The sequence below is a fragment of the Pteronotus mesoamericanus genome, unplaced genomic scaffold (assembly GCF_021234165.1).
Source record: "Pteronotus mesoamericanus isolate MK-2021 breed Mesoamerican mustached bat unplaced genomic scaffold, CSHL_Meso_final contig_238, whole genome shotgun sequence".
NCBI lineage: Eukaryota > Metazoa > Chordata > Mammalia > Chiroptera > Mormoopidae > Pteronotus > Pteronotus mesoamericanus.
Window position 1 is genome coordinate 413,506 of NW_026555099.1, and position 15,111 is coordinate 428,616.

General features: G+C 43.0%; 1 pseudogene; it reads left to right on the forward strand.

Moving 5' to 3' along the window:
- The first annotated feature begins 207 nt into the window (after positions 1–207).
- LOC129069704 (immunoglobulin heavy variable 1-3-like) overlaps positions 208–15,111 on the forward strand; it is a 30,869-nt pseudogene continuing 15,965 nt past the window's right edge.

The following is a 15,111-nucleotide window of genomic DNA, read 5'->3' on the forward strand; positions in this document are numbered from 1 at the left end:
AGGACTTGGGCCTTCATACACCCTCAAATCTTTGTCCCTGTGTCCTCCATCTTCTCTCAGGTGACATCAAGTTTTCAGTTATGAAACATCTGACCCATGCAGATGGAAATGAGAAAAGATAAAGTAGGTTAAATGTGGGTCTATCTGTGTCCTTAGAATCACATACAAACACTCACTCACAGAAGTCCTGAAGTACAGCCCCTCACCATGGACTGGAATTGGAAAGCCCTCTTTTGGGTGGCAGTTACTAGAGGTAAGGGTCTTCCCATATCCTGGGTTGTGGAGGGGAGCAGTGACAGTGAAGGGAGATTTTGACCCATGCCTGAAAGCTCTCCATAGGTGTCCACTCCCAGTTTCAGCTGTTGCAGTTGAGTGCTGAGGTGAGGACTCCTGCCTCAGTGAAGGTCTCCTGTAAGGTTTGGGATTCACCTTCACCAACTACGCTATGCACTGGGTGCAACATGCCCAAGGAAAACAGCTAGATGGATGGAACAAGTTGACCCTGAAAATAGTGCTGCATCTATGCACAGAGGTTCCAGGGCAGGGTCACCATGAGCTCAGACACATCCATGAGGACAGCCTACATGGAGCTGAGCAGCCTGAGAGTTCAGGACATGGCTGAGTATTACTGTGTGAGCCTAATAGTCAAGGGAAGTCAGCATGAGCCCAGACACAAACCCTCCTGTGGGAGGAGCTTCAACCACTGTGGAGTTCTCTGGGCACCTGAACTCAAGGACTGTCTTAGCAGCAAATGTATTTGAAGATTTGGGCTGGTTTTCTGCCTGGTTTCTTCCTCCTTAACAGGCTCCCTCAGGAAACTTCTCTGGGTTCCTGATTCCTCACCACTGAAGTCTCTGAGTTAGAAAAATCTGTTTTAAAGATAATATTCTTATGTGAACATCAGGAAGCGTCTAAGACACTTTTGTGCCCAATGCAAACAAAACATCAAACCTTCTGACCCCACATATGCTGAGCCTAACCAGAATTGGACGTGGGTATAATATATGGATCGTTTTCATCATTTTTTTTCTGTCTGAATGCAGGGGGACAGAGGTCAGCTGTGAGTGGAAATCACTGACTGCATGGTCTTTCCAGTTCTCACAGCAGACGACCAATATGTACCTCTGTGGAGAACGATGGGCCACCAGTGTTAATGGGAGGACTTTTGGACTCACCTGTTCAGCGTTTCTGAAATTTTAATAAATGTTATATAAAAATGGTGTTTTTCTGTTTCTGCAGAGGTTGTTGTTGGTGGTGATCATTATGTGTAGGAGCCCTGGTTGTCCAGCATAGTGCTGTTTTAAGACGAGTCTGTAGTGTGAGCACCTGCTTCGCTAAATGTGCAGGTGGGGAAAATGCAAATTCAAGCAGCTTTTATCTGCTGAATGTCCTGTAGGATTCTGTCAGAGAATTACCTCTGGGCATCAGAGAAACACACATACAATGAATACAACATGTTCACACCCCATGGGCAGTGAAGCTGGGTGAAACAACATAACTGGTTCAAAGGGCCCTTGAGGATCAGTCCCTGGTCAAGTCTCACCTTCTCAGATGGCTGAAGGTTGTTGTTTCTGATAACACAGAGCAGGAGACAACCTGTGTAACTCAACATACATTAAAACTAAGCATTATCTGACTTTTCATTCACTCAATCGCACTCTCTAAAAGTGGATTGAGCACCGTTCTGTGAAGCGAAGGGTGGTCAGTTTGATCCCCAGTCAAGGCACATTCCTTGTCCCAGCAGGGAGCACCCGAGAGGCAACCATACATTGATGTTTCTGTATCTTTCTCCATCCTTTCCTCTCTCTCTAAAAATAAATAAATAAAACCTTTAAAAAAACCTCAACTGACTTGACTGTGCTCTGAAATTGATGACTACAGGAAACTGCAAATATTGAATTAACAGGATACAGTCCCATTTTATAATTAATTTAAAAATTATGAATGTTCAAGAAATTTTCAAGTTCTCTGTCCTCATGTTCCTTTCCTCTTCACAGACTACCTTGAAACTTCAGCACAGACCTTCCCAGATGAGCCCACTGCTGGACTGTGAGGTCAATGGTCAGTCTGCCTTGGAGGCTCAGGGTGATCACTAGAGGTCCTGTGACCTCCACAGTCCCATCCTGAGGCATTTCCTGAGTGGCTTATCATCGACCTTCACTGAAGAATCTTTAAAAATCCCACTACCAGTGAGATGGAGCCCAGTCATCATTCTTCCTGAATAAACTGAAGTTTGGAATGCATTGCCTCTCCCAGGTCTTGGAAGTTCTATTCTCTCTTTAGTCCAATCTGCTTCCTGGTCTCCACACAAGCCCACATGCTGCTTTCCTGGTATAATTTACCCTCAGCCATTTCAATCCTTACACTCTGTTGCAAATCACGCTTTACACTAACATTTTGTAGCCTTAGTCCTTTGGTGGTCACTTTCATCTTCTTGCAATAATCTCATCTCTTATTCTGGCTCCTCCATATATATATATATTTTCATTTGTCTTCCACAGCTTCCTGACCTTTAATGTTATAGTATCCCTAGGATCAGATAGATTATCTCTTTTAAAATCCACCAGAAATCTTAGCATTGTAAAGTACAAGTCAATTAATTGATCAGTCAAATGATTCCTCACCTTCATGCTAGGTAAATGTGTTCAACTGGTTCAGTAATCCCTGGAAGGCAGTGGTACTTAGAGAACAGTCAACATTGTCTTACACGTTCTTGTGCCTACTGAGTTCATATCAAGTCTTTCCCCAGTACTGACCTTGGATTCTGACCAAGGCTGCCTACCACCAAGGCTGAGGCATCTTTGCATGAAGGTCTTCTCCTCAACCAAACCTCAGTCAGGTTCCTCTCTATATCTTCCTGAGGAGGCTGCCACCTTGGGTCTTTAAGGTCCGTTTTTGCACAGCCCGATATTGGCATCAATCCTGTTGTTTGGGCTAAAATTGCCCGACATAGATATTTGATCACCCTTTATACCTAATTTCATTTGCTAACCAACACCACTCTAAACAATAACTGATCACCCTGGTCTTCTTTCAGCATGAATCCTGTGAGGTTAAATGACCAACGCCCTCTCACCCCTGCTGTTCCCTCTTAATACTTTTCCATCTGCTGACCCCACCCTTCTCCCTGCAGCCAAATTACAGCATATGTTTGTTTTATTCAGAGTTGAACCCCATATCTCTATTCTACTGCAGAACTCCATTAAATAATCTTCCCAATTCAATCAACCCAGGTGGCATGAATATTTTCTCTAGCACTCTGCCACCACCATAAGTTGAGTGTCTAAGCTTATGATGACATATGACAACCTTGCCTGTCCACATGACCCCACCATCAAATACCCAAAATTCACTTGGTATCTAGTTGGTTACTTCAGATCACAGCCACCTTGTGAAGTGGCACTTTGTCCTAACTGGAATTTACCTATCTTCTAATGTGGGTTCACTTTTCCTAGGAACACAGTCTGGATATGAATGGCTTAATGCTTTCCATGAGGCCCATGAACACTTACTTTCTCATGCTCTGGGGCTTCTTGGCTATGGACACAGGGGGGCTCTCACCTGCAGGATAGGACTGTAAATATGCTCGCTCACACAGGGGACTGCTCCTTTAAATCCACACTACCTCCACAGTGAGGTGTACCTCACTGCATTGCTTGGTCTTCTGTTCTAGCCTTCACTGTCTTCTTCTGGGGTGGACAGTGTCAGTGCCTTTGCCGCCCTTCTGATTGTCTTGCCAGATGAGTCATGAGCCTAGTGTTAGGGTCATAATGAAGGGAGGAGAGAAGGGAGCCCCTGGCCTGAGTCCTGCTTTTCCACACAGGTGCCTGTGCTCAAGTGCAGCTGATGCCATCTGGGGTAGAGGTGAAAATACTAATGGAGTCTCTGAGGATCTCCTGCAGGACTTCTGGATACAGATTTTTTAGCAACTGGATCAGTGAGGTGTGTCATAGACCCTGGGAAAACCTTGGAATGTATGGGAAGGATTGATGCCGATGACTCTAACACCAGGCAGAGCCTGACCTTCCAAGGCCATATCACCATTTCCATGGACAATGCCATCAGCACCAGTTACCTGCCATGAGACAGTCTGAAGACATCTGACCCAGTCATGCATTACTGTGTGAGGGACACAGTGCAAAAAAATACACCCATAGGGACTCCTGATATCTAGCCTTGGAGAAAGCACCATCTGCTGTGTCCACATGACTAAGAACAGAAAACAGTCAGCATGGAAGTGCCATCCCAAATGTGACAGGATATCCTTGCTTTTGGGGTCCTGGTGTCTCTTTCTGGGAGGCAATCCATGTGTGAAATTTGCACCCTGTGCTCTGCAAGGTGACCTGTAGGATTCCTTGCTCCTTCTAACAAGAGCTCCCAGTGAAAAACTGTAAGCAATCAGGGTTTCCTCCTCACCCTCTTTTCCATTTTATTCCCTATTTTCACAAATCTAACTCTCATTTTGGATTCATTTTGTCTGTGTTATCTTTCAGGCCATTATAATTATTTAATCACATTTTTATGATCTTTTTCAGAGACATTTTTCACAACAAACATTTTACTTAAATTTTAAAATATTTACATCAGAACCTTCAGGGGTGCTCAAGACACACTGTATACAGAGATTGGTTGATGCAACAGGTACAGATGGTGTTATAATGACTGTTTTCTGGGAGTTGTGTGCTTCTTTTCAATGTAAAGAGTTTTACAAGATTTCCTCTAGACATATAATTGTTTCTACCACTGTTGTGTCTGAATTTTAAAAGGTTCATTGCAATAGTAGAATCATTCCCACACAAACCAAAAACATTGTATCAGTATTGAGGAAGAAAAATGCAGAGGAGATAGCAAGACTTTACAAACAGTGAGCATATGATCAAGTGTTGTCCACAGAAAGTGGAACTTGCTTAAATCTCCCTGCATTTAGGAAGGCACAACAAACCTTTAGGGGATTTCTTGAGCCCAATGTTTCCCTCAGTTAACACCTGTGTCTCCCTGCAATAAATGTTCCCTGGTGTCCCTGCTGAACTCAGTCATGATCTGGGAGTTGTGCACAGCTGTATATTCAGCATAAACCACAGATGGTCTCAGAGAGGAATGGCTGGAACCTGTTCCTTGTACTCCATGCAGTTGGAAGTGAGGGAGGTACATTTTTAAGGTTAGCACACTTTTGAATTCTATATCAGAAAATATTATTGTTTTTGCATCTCTTGGATGGCAAATAAAATTACTGTGTACTCTTCAAAGAACTGTAATTCAAAATGACCCAAATGCATTATCCTTAAATTGCATGGGGTGTCCTGGTGGGAAGTTGCCTTTCACAAGAAGAACTGTGAAATATGGTGTAAGAAGACTAGTTTTTATTTTCATTGCTTTCTTTCCATGCACAGAAATCTAAATAAGAAGTCTGTCCCATTTTTCGTGAAATCCTCACACTCTCCCAATGGATGAGCTGAGATATCTTTGACTGCTGAGTCTTAGACCCTACAGAGACCATCCCTGGGTGCAGTTTAAAGAGATGGGCATTTCCCTGGGCTGGATCTTTGACCTTCTCCCCTGTCAGTTATTGTTCCTCAGATCTAACTGTAGGAGGCAGTATTAGGATGCCTGTTAGCCTACCATTTCAGAGCTCCACATTTGCTCATGTGGGAATTACAATGTATTGTCCACACCCTGTGCAGATCAACAGTTGTATTTCATAGTACACTTACTTCCTGCCAAAATAGGTATTTTATTTTAATATTGCTATACTGTTACTGATTTATAAAAGGCAATTGAAGTATTGATAAATCTTCTCAATAACAGCACATTCACAACTAGATTCAGCTCTGAAATATAACAAAACTTCAAAAAACAATGACTTCCCATTCAGTGCTCCTCCAACAATTCAAAGAATTGTAAGAAGAGGGAACACTTTCAAACACATTAATTGAGGTGACCAGTACATTTCCAAATAAGGCCAAATAAGGACACTAAAAGTAAAGAAAATAACAGGTAAATTTCTCCCATTAAAACAAACGTAAAAATATTTTAAAATGCACTAGGAAGCTGATACAAGTGTTAAAAGGGTCATTCACCATGAGCACATGGGATATTGTCTTAGAATGCAATGATGGCCCAGTGTATATACATCAATAAATGTAATGCAACTCATTCACAGAATGAAGGATAAAACTATACCAACTGTAAATAATTACAGAAAATGAAAATATATTTACATAATTCAAAATCCCTTCATGATTAAAATTCTCAAAAAAATAGTTATACAAGTAATGTACCCCAACATAAGAAAGGCCACATTTGAGAAGTCAAGTGTCATCATACTAAACAAATTTCAGAGCCAGTCTTCTAAGGTCAGGATCAAGCCTAGCCCTCCCAGTGTAACTACCTCTCTTCAAGAGAAATAAAAGCCTTTGTGAAAATACTTAGGCAAGAAAAAGGAATACAGCATGTCTAAATCAAAAAGGAGCTGATTAAATGGTTTCTTTCTATTTCTATGCAGATGACATAATGTTATACATGGAAAACATAAGAACTGCACCAGAAAATGAACAGAAGTTGAAAGTGAATGGAGGAAAGATAAGATATAAAATCAACATACACAATTGATTTGTGTTCTTACACACTATACAATATGTCTTTTTATATATAGGTGATTTAAATATTTTATTTATTTATTTATTCTTTTATTTATTTATTTATTTGAGAGTGGGAAGGGAGGGAAAACAAATGAGAGAAGGAAACATCAATGCGTGGTTGCCTTTCACACGACCCTCACAGAGGACCTGGCCTACAACCTAGGCATCTGCCCTCATTGAGGATCCAACCAGTGACCCTTTGGTTCATAGGCCAGCACTCAACCCACTGAGGAATACCAGCAAGGGATCCACAAGGTATCTTAAAAGATCTAGGAAATATGTGTTGTCATTTCAGAGGAATGTGAGGATGGAGAAATCAAAGTGGCTAAAGAAGAGGAAAATCACAACCTGTGTTCTTAAACAAGAACATAAGATGTCTGTGACCTCAGCCCTGGTTAACTCCACCATTTGTGTGCCCAGGTTGTGTTCTTCCCAGTGTTGCACATAGATAACTTGTAGTGACTCAGGCTTCTGTTCACATTGACACATGTTATGTACAGGGGGACAGAATTTCAATGAGGAACATGTATACCTGAAAGGGATGAAAATATGGAGACCATTTTCCAGAAATTAACTTGTGAAAAGCCAGAAAAGTGACAATCCATCCTTTCTCCTTCCCTGACTGGAATTTTGTCAAATATCCACATAGATACAGGTCCCATATGTAAAAAAATGAATCCACATGATGTGTTTGAGAATTTTCTTATATAATTAAGCACCTTTGACAATAAGAGGCTATTTGAATTATTCATTGGTTGTATAATTGATAAAGAAAACAATGCTTTTTATATAACTAATTATCTCAGAGACCCTGCAGGCTTCACCAACCTCCCCCAGATTCCACCAGCTGCACTTATCGCTGGACTTAATTTCTGATCCAGTGTTATTCCTTCTCAGAAATTGCCATCAGGCTCTTCAGCTGCTTAATGATACAGGCTTGCAATGTGCAGTACACTAACCCTAGAGATCTAATGCACAGTAAAATAAACATAGACAACGCTATTATTTTATAGTCACACATTTACTAAGATACTAGAACTGAGTTATTCCAAAAAGGAAAAGAGGACACTCATGCAACTTGATGTTGGTGCTAAGTGTTGCTGCAATGTCATCATTACAGTATAGAAATACATAAAATTAACATGTTGTGCACATTAGTTTACACAATAAGGCATATATATTTAAAATATAAATAAAATTTTATAACATAAATTTAATAATCCCCAAATCTTATCCACATCTTCCCTTAAACAAACATAGTCAAAATTGACTCAAATTTTTGTTCTGAATGTTTGAACATGGTTTTACCAAAGAATCTAGGCACTAAAAACAAGAATGAGTCAGAGATGCTTCCGCACACTCAGCACCAAACTCCCCTGAAGGATTGACTCTGGTGTGCTTACTGCTTCTCAGTAGAGATTATGCTTCTATCTTCAATGATCCACACAGACAGTGTGTCCACATTTTCTAGGGTCACACTCTTCTTATTTCAGACCCTGGTCTCTTTGTAGGTGAAATAGTGCCAGGTGGAACTTCCTTATCTCTTGGATATGAACTTCCTGAAATTTTAATTCTCCGTCAAAAATGAGAGGTGACGTCTCTTGGTGTGTTCATTACTGGTGACTTTCAAAAGCATCTCTCACATGAAATCTCTCTCTTTGTATGACAATTCACTTTCCTAAGTCATGCTTCCATCTCTTGGATCACTTTTGTTAGTGGGGAGGGCACAGGACAAAATGTATGGAGTGACTGCGTTATTTTTTATCTTTTATTATTTTATACTCACCTGAGGAAAAGGTGAGTATAAAATACTTTCATTGCTTTTAGAAAGAAAACAAGGGGGAAAGAGAGACACAACTTGTTGCTTCTTGTAGATGTCTGGACTGTGCCTGATATGCACAGGGCACAGAGTCAAACCTGCAAACTTTCAGTTACAAGGTGACATTCCAACCAACTAAGAGTAGTTCTCAACTGACATGCACCTTATACATGTCAAACTGAGGGGCCATGTTCTTCATGTCACTGACCAAACCCAAAGGTCCCTATATAGCAAGAGTATATGAAAATATGGCCCTTCTCCTCATAAAAAGCACTTCTGTCCTGGCAATGCAACTGTGGGACAGGAGCCCAGCCCATGTTCATAGGTGTCCCTGGTCCCTGCTCAGGACAATATGGGGTTTTGACTGAGCTGGATTTTTCTTGTTGCTATTTTAAGTGGTAATTTATGAATAATGAGAGACATTAAATATGTGAGTGCACATGGCTCTGAGAAACAGTGGGAATGTGACAGGTTCTTGATGTGACATCTCTGTGTTTGCAAGTGTCCAGCGATAAGTGCAGCTGGTGGAATCTGGGGGAGGCTTGGTGAAGCCTGGCCGGTCTCTGAGACTATCATGCACAAGCACTAAATTCAAGTTAAATGAGTATTATATCTACTGGGTCCACCAAGCTCCAGGGAAGAAGGTGGAGTGTGTTTGTGGAATAAATACTGATGGGAGTAGCACAAGATATGCCAACTCTGTGAAGGTCCAATTCACCATCTCCTGAGACAATTGTAAGGACACATTGACCTGCAAATAAGGAGCTTGACAGATGAGGAAACTGCCATGTATTACTGCACAATAAACACATGAGGTAAAGTCTGTGTGAGCTCAGACACAAAACTCCCAGCGGAAGACAGGAGGGCTGGACTGCAGAAAATGTTCCAGAACATTTGTCCAAACATTATCTGGTGGTTTCCGTGGGTTTGATTTAAATCAGTGTACAGTATGAGGCAAGATGCCCTTCCCAATGTGGGTGGGTCTTACCAGACAATTGAAGGCCTCCTGTCCGATGGCCTTGGGACTGAAGCATCCACAGGAGCTTTGGTGTTGCCTCCAGCACCCAGGGCACACAGGCTCTTCCTGCATCTCCGGTCTGGGTCCTTAGGCCGGAACTAACTTTGACACTCCTCTGTGTCTTCCTATCACTCCTTGATTTCCTGAACCTCCTTCTGACATGATCTGTCTGATTTCCCCAGACAGATGATGTGTGCTGCTGTCCCAACAATGCCAGGATGAAGCAGGTGTGCTTTGGATATGGACCTGTGAGACCCAGGCCCCTGTCAGCTCTTCCCAGAGCACACAAGCTGTGCCTCCACCTCCCCCTTCTTTTTGTCCTGCTGCTTCCAGGATGACCAGGGAAACATGACAAAGGTCCACGAGCATGCTACAGAAATTATCACTATTTGTCCTAACTCAGCACAGCCTCTGGTCACTGGTCTCGGGTTCTTCCTGTGTCTTTCATGTGGTCTTATGTTGACTCCTTTCACCTGAGTATATTGTTCACCTGAGTATATTGTTCACATTTTCCTGATAAGAAAAATAGCAAAACTACTGTTCACAAGCAACTGCATCCTTGTGAAAACAAGAGACACAAGATAGGAAACTCTGTAAGAAAGATGGATTCCATCCTCACCACAAAATATCAGTCCCATTTAAGAAAAAAAGTGGACAGATGTAAGAAAATGGTTGAGTCTTGGATGAAAATGACCATAGAAATAAGCCACTATCATAATCACAATGGTGGTGTGCTTCCATGTCTGTGAGAGACTGAATGGTCAAGGGGATAGAGACAGAGTGCAGAAAAGGGTGGCCAGTGTTGGGGAAAGAAAACAGGGGGCTATTATGTAATGGATACTGAGTCAGTTGGGAAAGTGAGAACTTTTTGGTCTGGATTGTGAAGATGGACAACAAGAGTGTGAATGTACTTATACATCTCTGTGTACACTTAAAATGCATTAGCATGGTGAATGTTAGTGTATGTCTTACCACAAATGTCACACAGCAGAAAAGTGGGCATGTGTTTTCCAGGAGAGGTGATTCCTCCTGCTCCTGCAGCATTACAATGGAGTCAGGACTGCAGCTAGGGACTGGTATGGATGGTCCTCTTGAGGAGCTCACTTTTGGACAAGAACCTCAGAAGGGGTGTGACAGTCCCAGAGGTGTTAGCAGAAAAATAGAATCTAGGAACACAGGGAGCCTAGTCTAGGATTCTAGGCTTCAGTGTCCCAGGGCTGAGAGCAGTGTGAGAGGTGGACATGTGCAGACAAGCCCAGTGGCTGAGTCACATCCTGAGAGGGTGACAGCCATTACAAGTAACCACTGTCTTTTCAAGGGAGATGTGGCACATATTTAGGGCTCAACACTCTGTGACTGATGGTGTCACCAGGATTACAGAGGACACACAGCTGCCCATGACACTCACCACACACAGGAACATACTGCACAAATTAGACCTTCCTTTTTTGAGAGACACTTAGTCCTCATAAATTTTCACTTTGCAGTGCCCCCCAAGCAGGTAACAAACATTTCCCTCTGCTCTCTTCTGGAATGGGAAAGAGAAATGGCAAGATCTCCACAGGTTCCTCTTATCAAAGCCTCATGGTCTCTAAAACTCCCTCAAATCTAGGACACAGAGACACCCAGGTGTTACCTGAAATGTATCATTGGGCAGCATCACAGGGACAGTTGAGAGAAAGGAGGGCCCGTTCAGTCTGAGGGCCCTTCTGGGCAGGTAAAGACATGTATCACTGGGCTGGCCAGAGCTATGGACAGGGCTCAGGTGTCCTCCTCCTCATTGGGGGAGGTGACAGGAGTGGGTTACAGAGCACAGGTGTCTCCTGAGTCCCTAATGCTACTTGCTGGAGGAGGCTTTCTCAGTGCTCTCCTGATTGGAGTTCACCTCACTTTCTTTTATGCAGGTCACACTGGTCAGGGCCCAGGGCTCTTCACAAGGGTCCCCCAACATCTGAAGGACAACGATGTCATCTCTATTACAGATGCTACCTCAGCCATAATGTGTCTACCCAAACCTCTCACTCTCAGGTCTTTTGTCAACAAAGGTGGGGGTCTCCTTACACATCTGTCACCTGAGGAAACCACTCATCATGTCTCAGGATGTCCTCAGTCTGTCAAGTGTGCCCTAGGCTTCACCACGCACAATTGAATAATAGGGAACCTTCCATGTATGGAGGGTGTGTGAGACTTGGGGAAGCAAACCTTGTGTTAAACATTTCCAAGGATGTTTAATACCATCATGTGTTTCCCCTTAATTTAGTGACTTAATTAAAGGTACACATAGTCTGCAGTTTGGCTTCCCTCGATCTGTTACCTTGGCCCATCATGAGCTCCAGGTCCGCTTCCCAGGACATCAGCCTCCAGATCCCCTTCTCCCATGGTCTCAGGTGAATGCAGGGATGACACATTATAAACTGTCCATGACCAGGAAGCAGGTTCTGTCCTCCACATACATCTCAGAATGCCCGCTGTCCCAGAGTAAGTGTCAGGATCTATTTAAGAGAAGGTGACTACAGGATCTCAGCATTTCATGTGGTCTATGAACCTGTGAGACTTCCTGAGTAGCTCACCTGTAGGAAAGAGTTTCACTGTCTTGTGGGAAGTGAGATGAAAAAGCACACAAAATGTGTAACACAGATCAGCTTCAGAGCCTGAGCTAGGCTCTGGGCAGTAGGTCCTAATCAGTGTGTCTGGTCCATGGAGGTGAGCTGAGCCAGAGACTGCATCTGCACCACCCCTTTCAGGAGCAGGTGTCTCAGCCAGGTCAAGGAAAATGAGGATCCAACTTAATGATGGAAATGATGAGTCTACTTAATGTGTTTCCTTGGACTTTGAAAGATGTTTGGGCTTAATGTTCATCTCTTTAATAGCCACTATCATTATCCATGAGCTTCAAATAGTGTGCTCTATTCATCTTGATCAGCATTAATTTTTGAACATTCAGAAATGAGGTGTCCTTTGTCCTTTTCCAAGGTGCCTCATAAGACAACTTCTCTCCCACCCCTGACCCACACCAGTGAGTCTGAGAGAAGAAATGTGCACAGGATTCAGAAGGACATGGGTCAGTGACCTCATCCCCTCCCATCTTATGACAGCAGAGCTCCCCGCCATGCAAATTTCTCTCTGCTCCAGGCTAAATCCTCCCCTGGCCTGTGGGGGCTCACACCTCCATCTTTACATAGGGCTGACATCTCAGGGAAACAGAGCTCTGCTCTAGAAGATGATGAGACTGCTGGGTCTCTTTCTGTGCCTGGTGACAACCCCCCTGGGTGAGTGTCTCAGATGTCAGACGTGGGTCTGTGTGATGGTGGTAACTGATTGTGATTAACAGAGACTGATGCCCATTTTTCCCAGGTTCCCTGTCTGAGGTGCAGCTACAGGTGTTGGGACCAGAAGTGGTGAAGCCCTCGCAGTCCCTCTCCCTCACCTGCACTGTCTCTGGATTCTCTTTGACAAGCTATAACGTGCTGTGGATCCGCCAGGCTCCAGGGAAGGGGCTGGGGTGGGTTGGAGGCATATGGAGTGGTGGAAGCACAAACTATAACTTAGAGCTGAAATCCAGACTCAGCATCACCAGGGACACTTCCAAGAGTCAAGTTTATTTAACACTGCGCAGCCTCACAGCTGATGACACAGCCGTGTATTACTGTGTGAGAGACACAATGAAGGGAATTCAGTGTAATCTCATACAAAAACCTCACTGTGGGAGACAGGAGGACTGGGCTGCAGGGAGAGCTCAAGAGAGCAGGGGACCCTCTCGACTCACCATTCACAAAGGAGAGCATGTGGGGCAGGAGTGGGCTTTGTGGGGAAGGAAGAGGCTTCCTCTTGGGAGCAGGGGTTTCCTCTTAGAACTCTCAGCTGCACCCAGAGATCCTGCCTAATTCTCTGTGAATGTGATGTCATATTTTTACTGCAGAAAATACACAAGGAAGTAATCAATTTTGCAGGTGAAATTTCACTAGGGATCACCAACCTGTTCTTCAGCAAGTTCCTTTTTTTTGTTGTTTTCTTAACAAAATGAACAACAATTTCTTATGAAATTATGCTTAAAGCCTGACCAAGGAATGTTTGATACAGAAGAACAAATTCTATGTTTGTACTAAAAAAATAAGCACATATGTATAGCTCCTGTATTTGTATTTGTAGAAGCTACAAGCATTCAAAAATATTTCTAATTTAAAAATAATAAAACTAGTAAAAAACCATGGATAGAATCTCTGCAGCAATGGACATAATGACCAGCAGATACAGACATCCCTGCAGGTAGGTGTCAGTGTTCACTCAGTGTGGTATGTGCCATGCTCAGAGATTACAAGGGGTGTGCCCTTGTGCTCACAGGGCCACCCTAGTAGGAGAATGGAAGGCTGGGCTTGCTGTTTCTTTGGGAAGCTGCACTTTGTGAGACTGACTCTTCCCTCAGTCTCAGCAGGGCCTTGAGAGATGGACCTCTCCACACATGGAACCAAACACCTTCAGGTTCCTGTGAGTGTACAGTTTCAATGACAAATCTGATGTCCAAACAGCAGCTCTCTTCTCCAGATGCCTCTGTCTTTCATTCTCCTGCAGCTGCAGGACTCCAGGGCCACAGACGCTCCTCTGACTGCCCCATTTCCTGCAATCACCTTTCACCACTTACAGGCAACGAGCACCTCTATAGCTGCTGGAAATCAAACCTACTTTAAATGTGTAGTTTAAGGGGAATCATACAATATGTGCCTTTATTATGGCTGTGTTTCCCAGAGCATAACGTTACCTAGTTTTGACCACTGTGTGGTTTATGGCAGGATTTCTTCTGTTGTAAACCTGAGTGATGCTCTATTGTTAGTATAGAACATGCGTTTTTTAAAATATTTTGACTACAGTCAATAATGTTGTGATGAACAGGACAATTAGAATACCACTTCCAAATCCTAGGTTTTACTTTATGAAAGAACACATAGGAACTGCATGGTTCATGCAGGATATCACATTTTGAGGGAGGAGGTGAAACAACGTCCCATATTCCATGTGACAACACAATTTTACCTTCCCCTACAGACTGTGCAAGGCTCTCTTTTTCCCACACTCTCACCAACACTTGATCTACTTCACTTTCATTTTCTGTTATTTTACAATAGCCGTCATGTCCAGAGTAAGGATATTTCCTACTGTGACTTAGATCTAGACTTCCTGATAACTAGGTGTCTGTTTGTGAGTATGTTGATATATTCATTCTTGGGTCCGTGCCATTGTTGTTTTCTTATTTGATTCTGTATTTTAGTTACCACCACTCACCCTCAGTTACATTTATAAAATGGAAGTCTGCCCAACTTTTACTATTAGCTTCTAACAAGTAATCTGATTTGATTTAAATTAGGTGTAACAATCCCAATATCTGAGTCCCATGGGAGTGCCATTTGGAGTAGGTCCATTATGATTCTGGTCTGGCTCTTCACTATTCCCATAGTCTGGTGCACCCAAACTGTCTACAAATAACATTAGTCATAGGGGGCCCGATGTGCTGTATCATAGGATTTTACTTCATGCTCGTAAGTATTTAACTCAGCTGGAAAAGGAGCTCCTTGTTCCTTCCTCTAGACCTTCAATATGGACATCTCTGTGCATCAACCAGGGCTGCTTCAGGAGACTTTGGT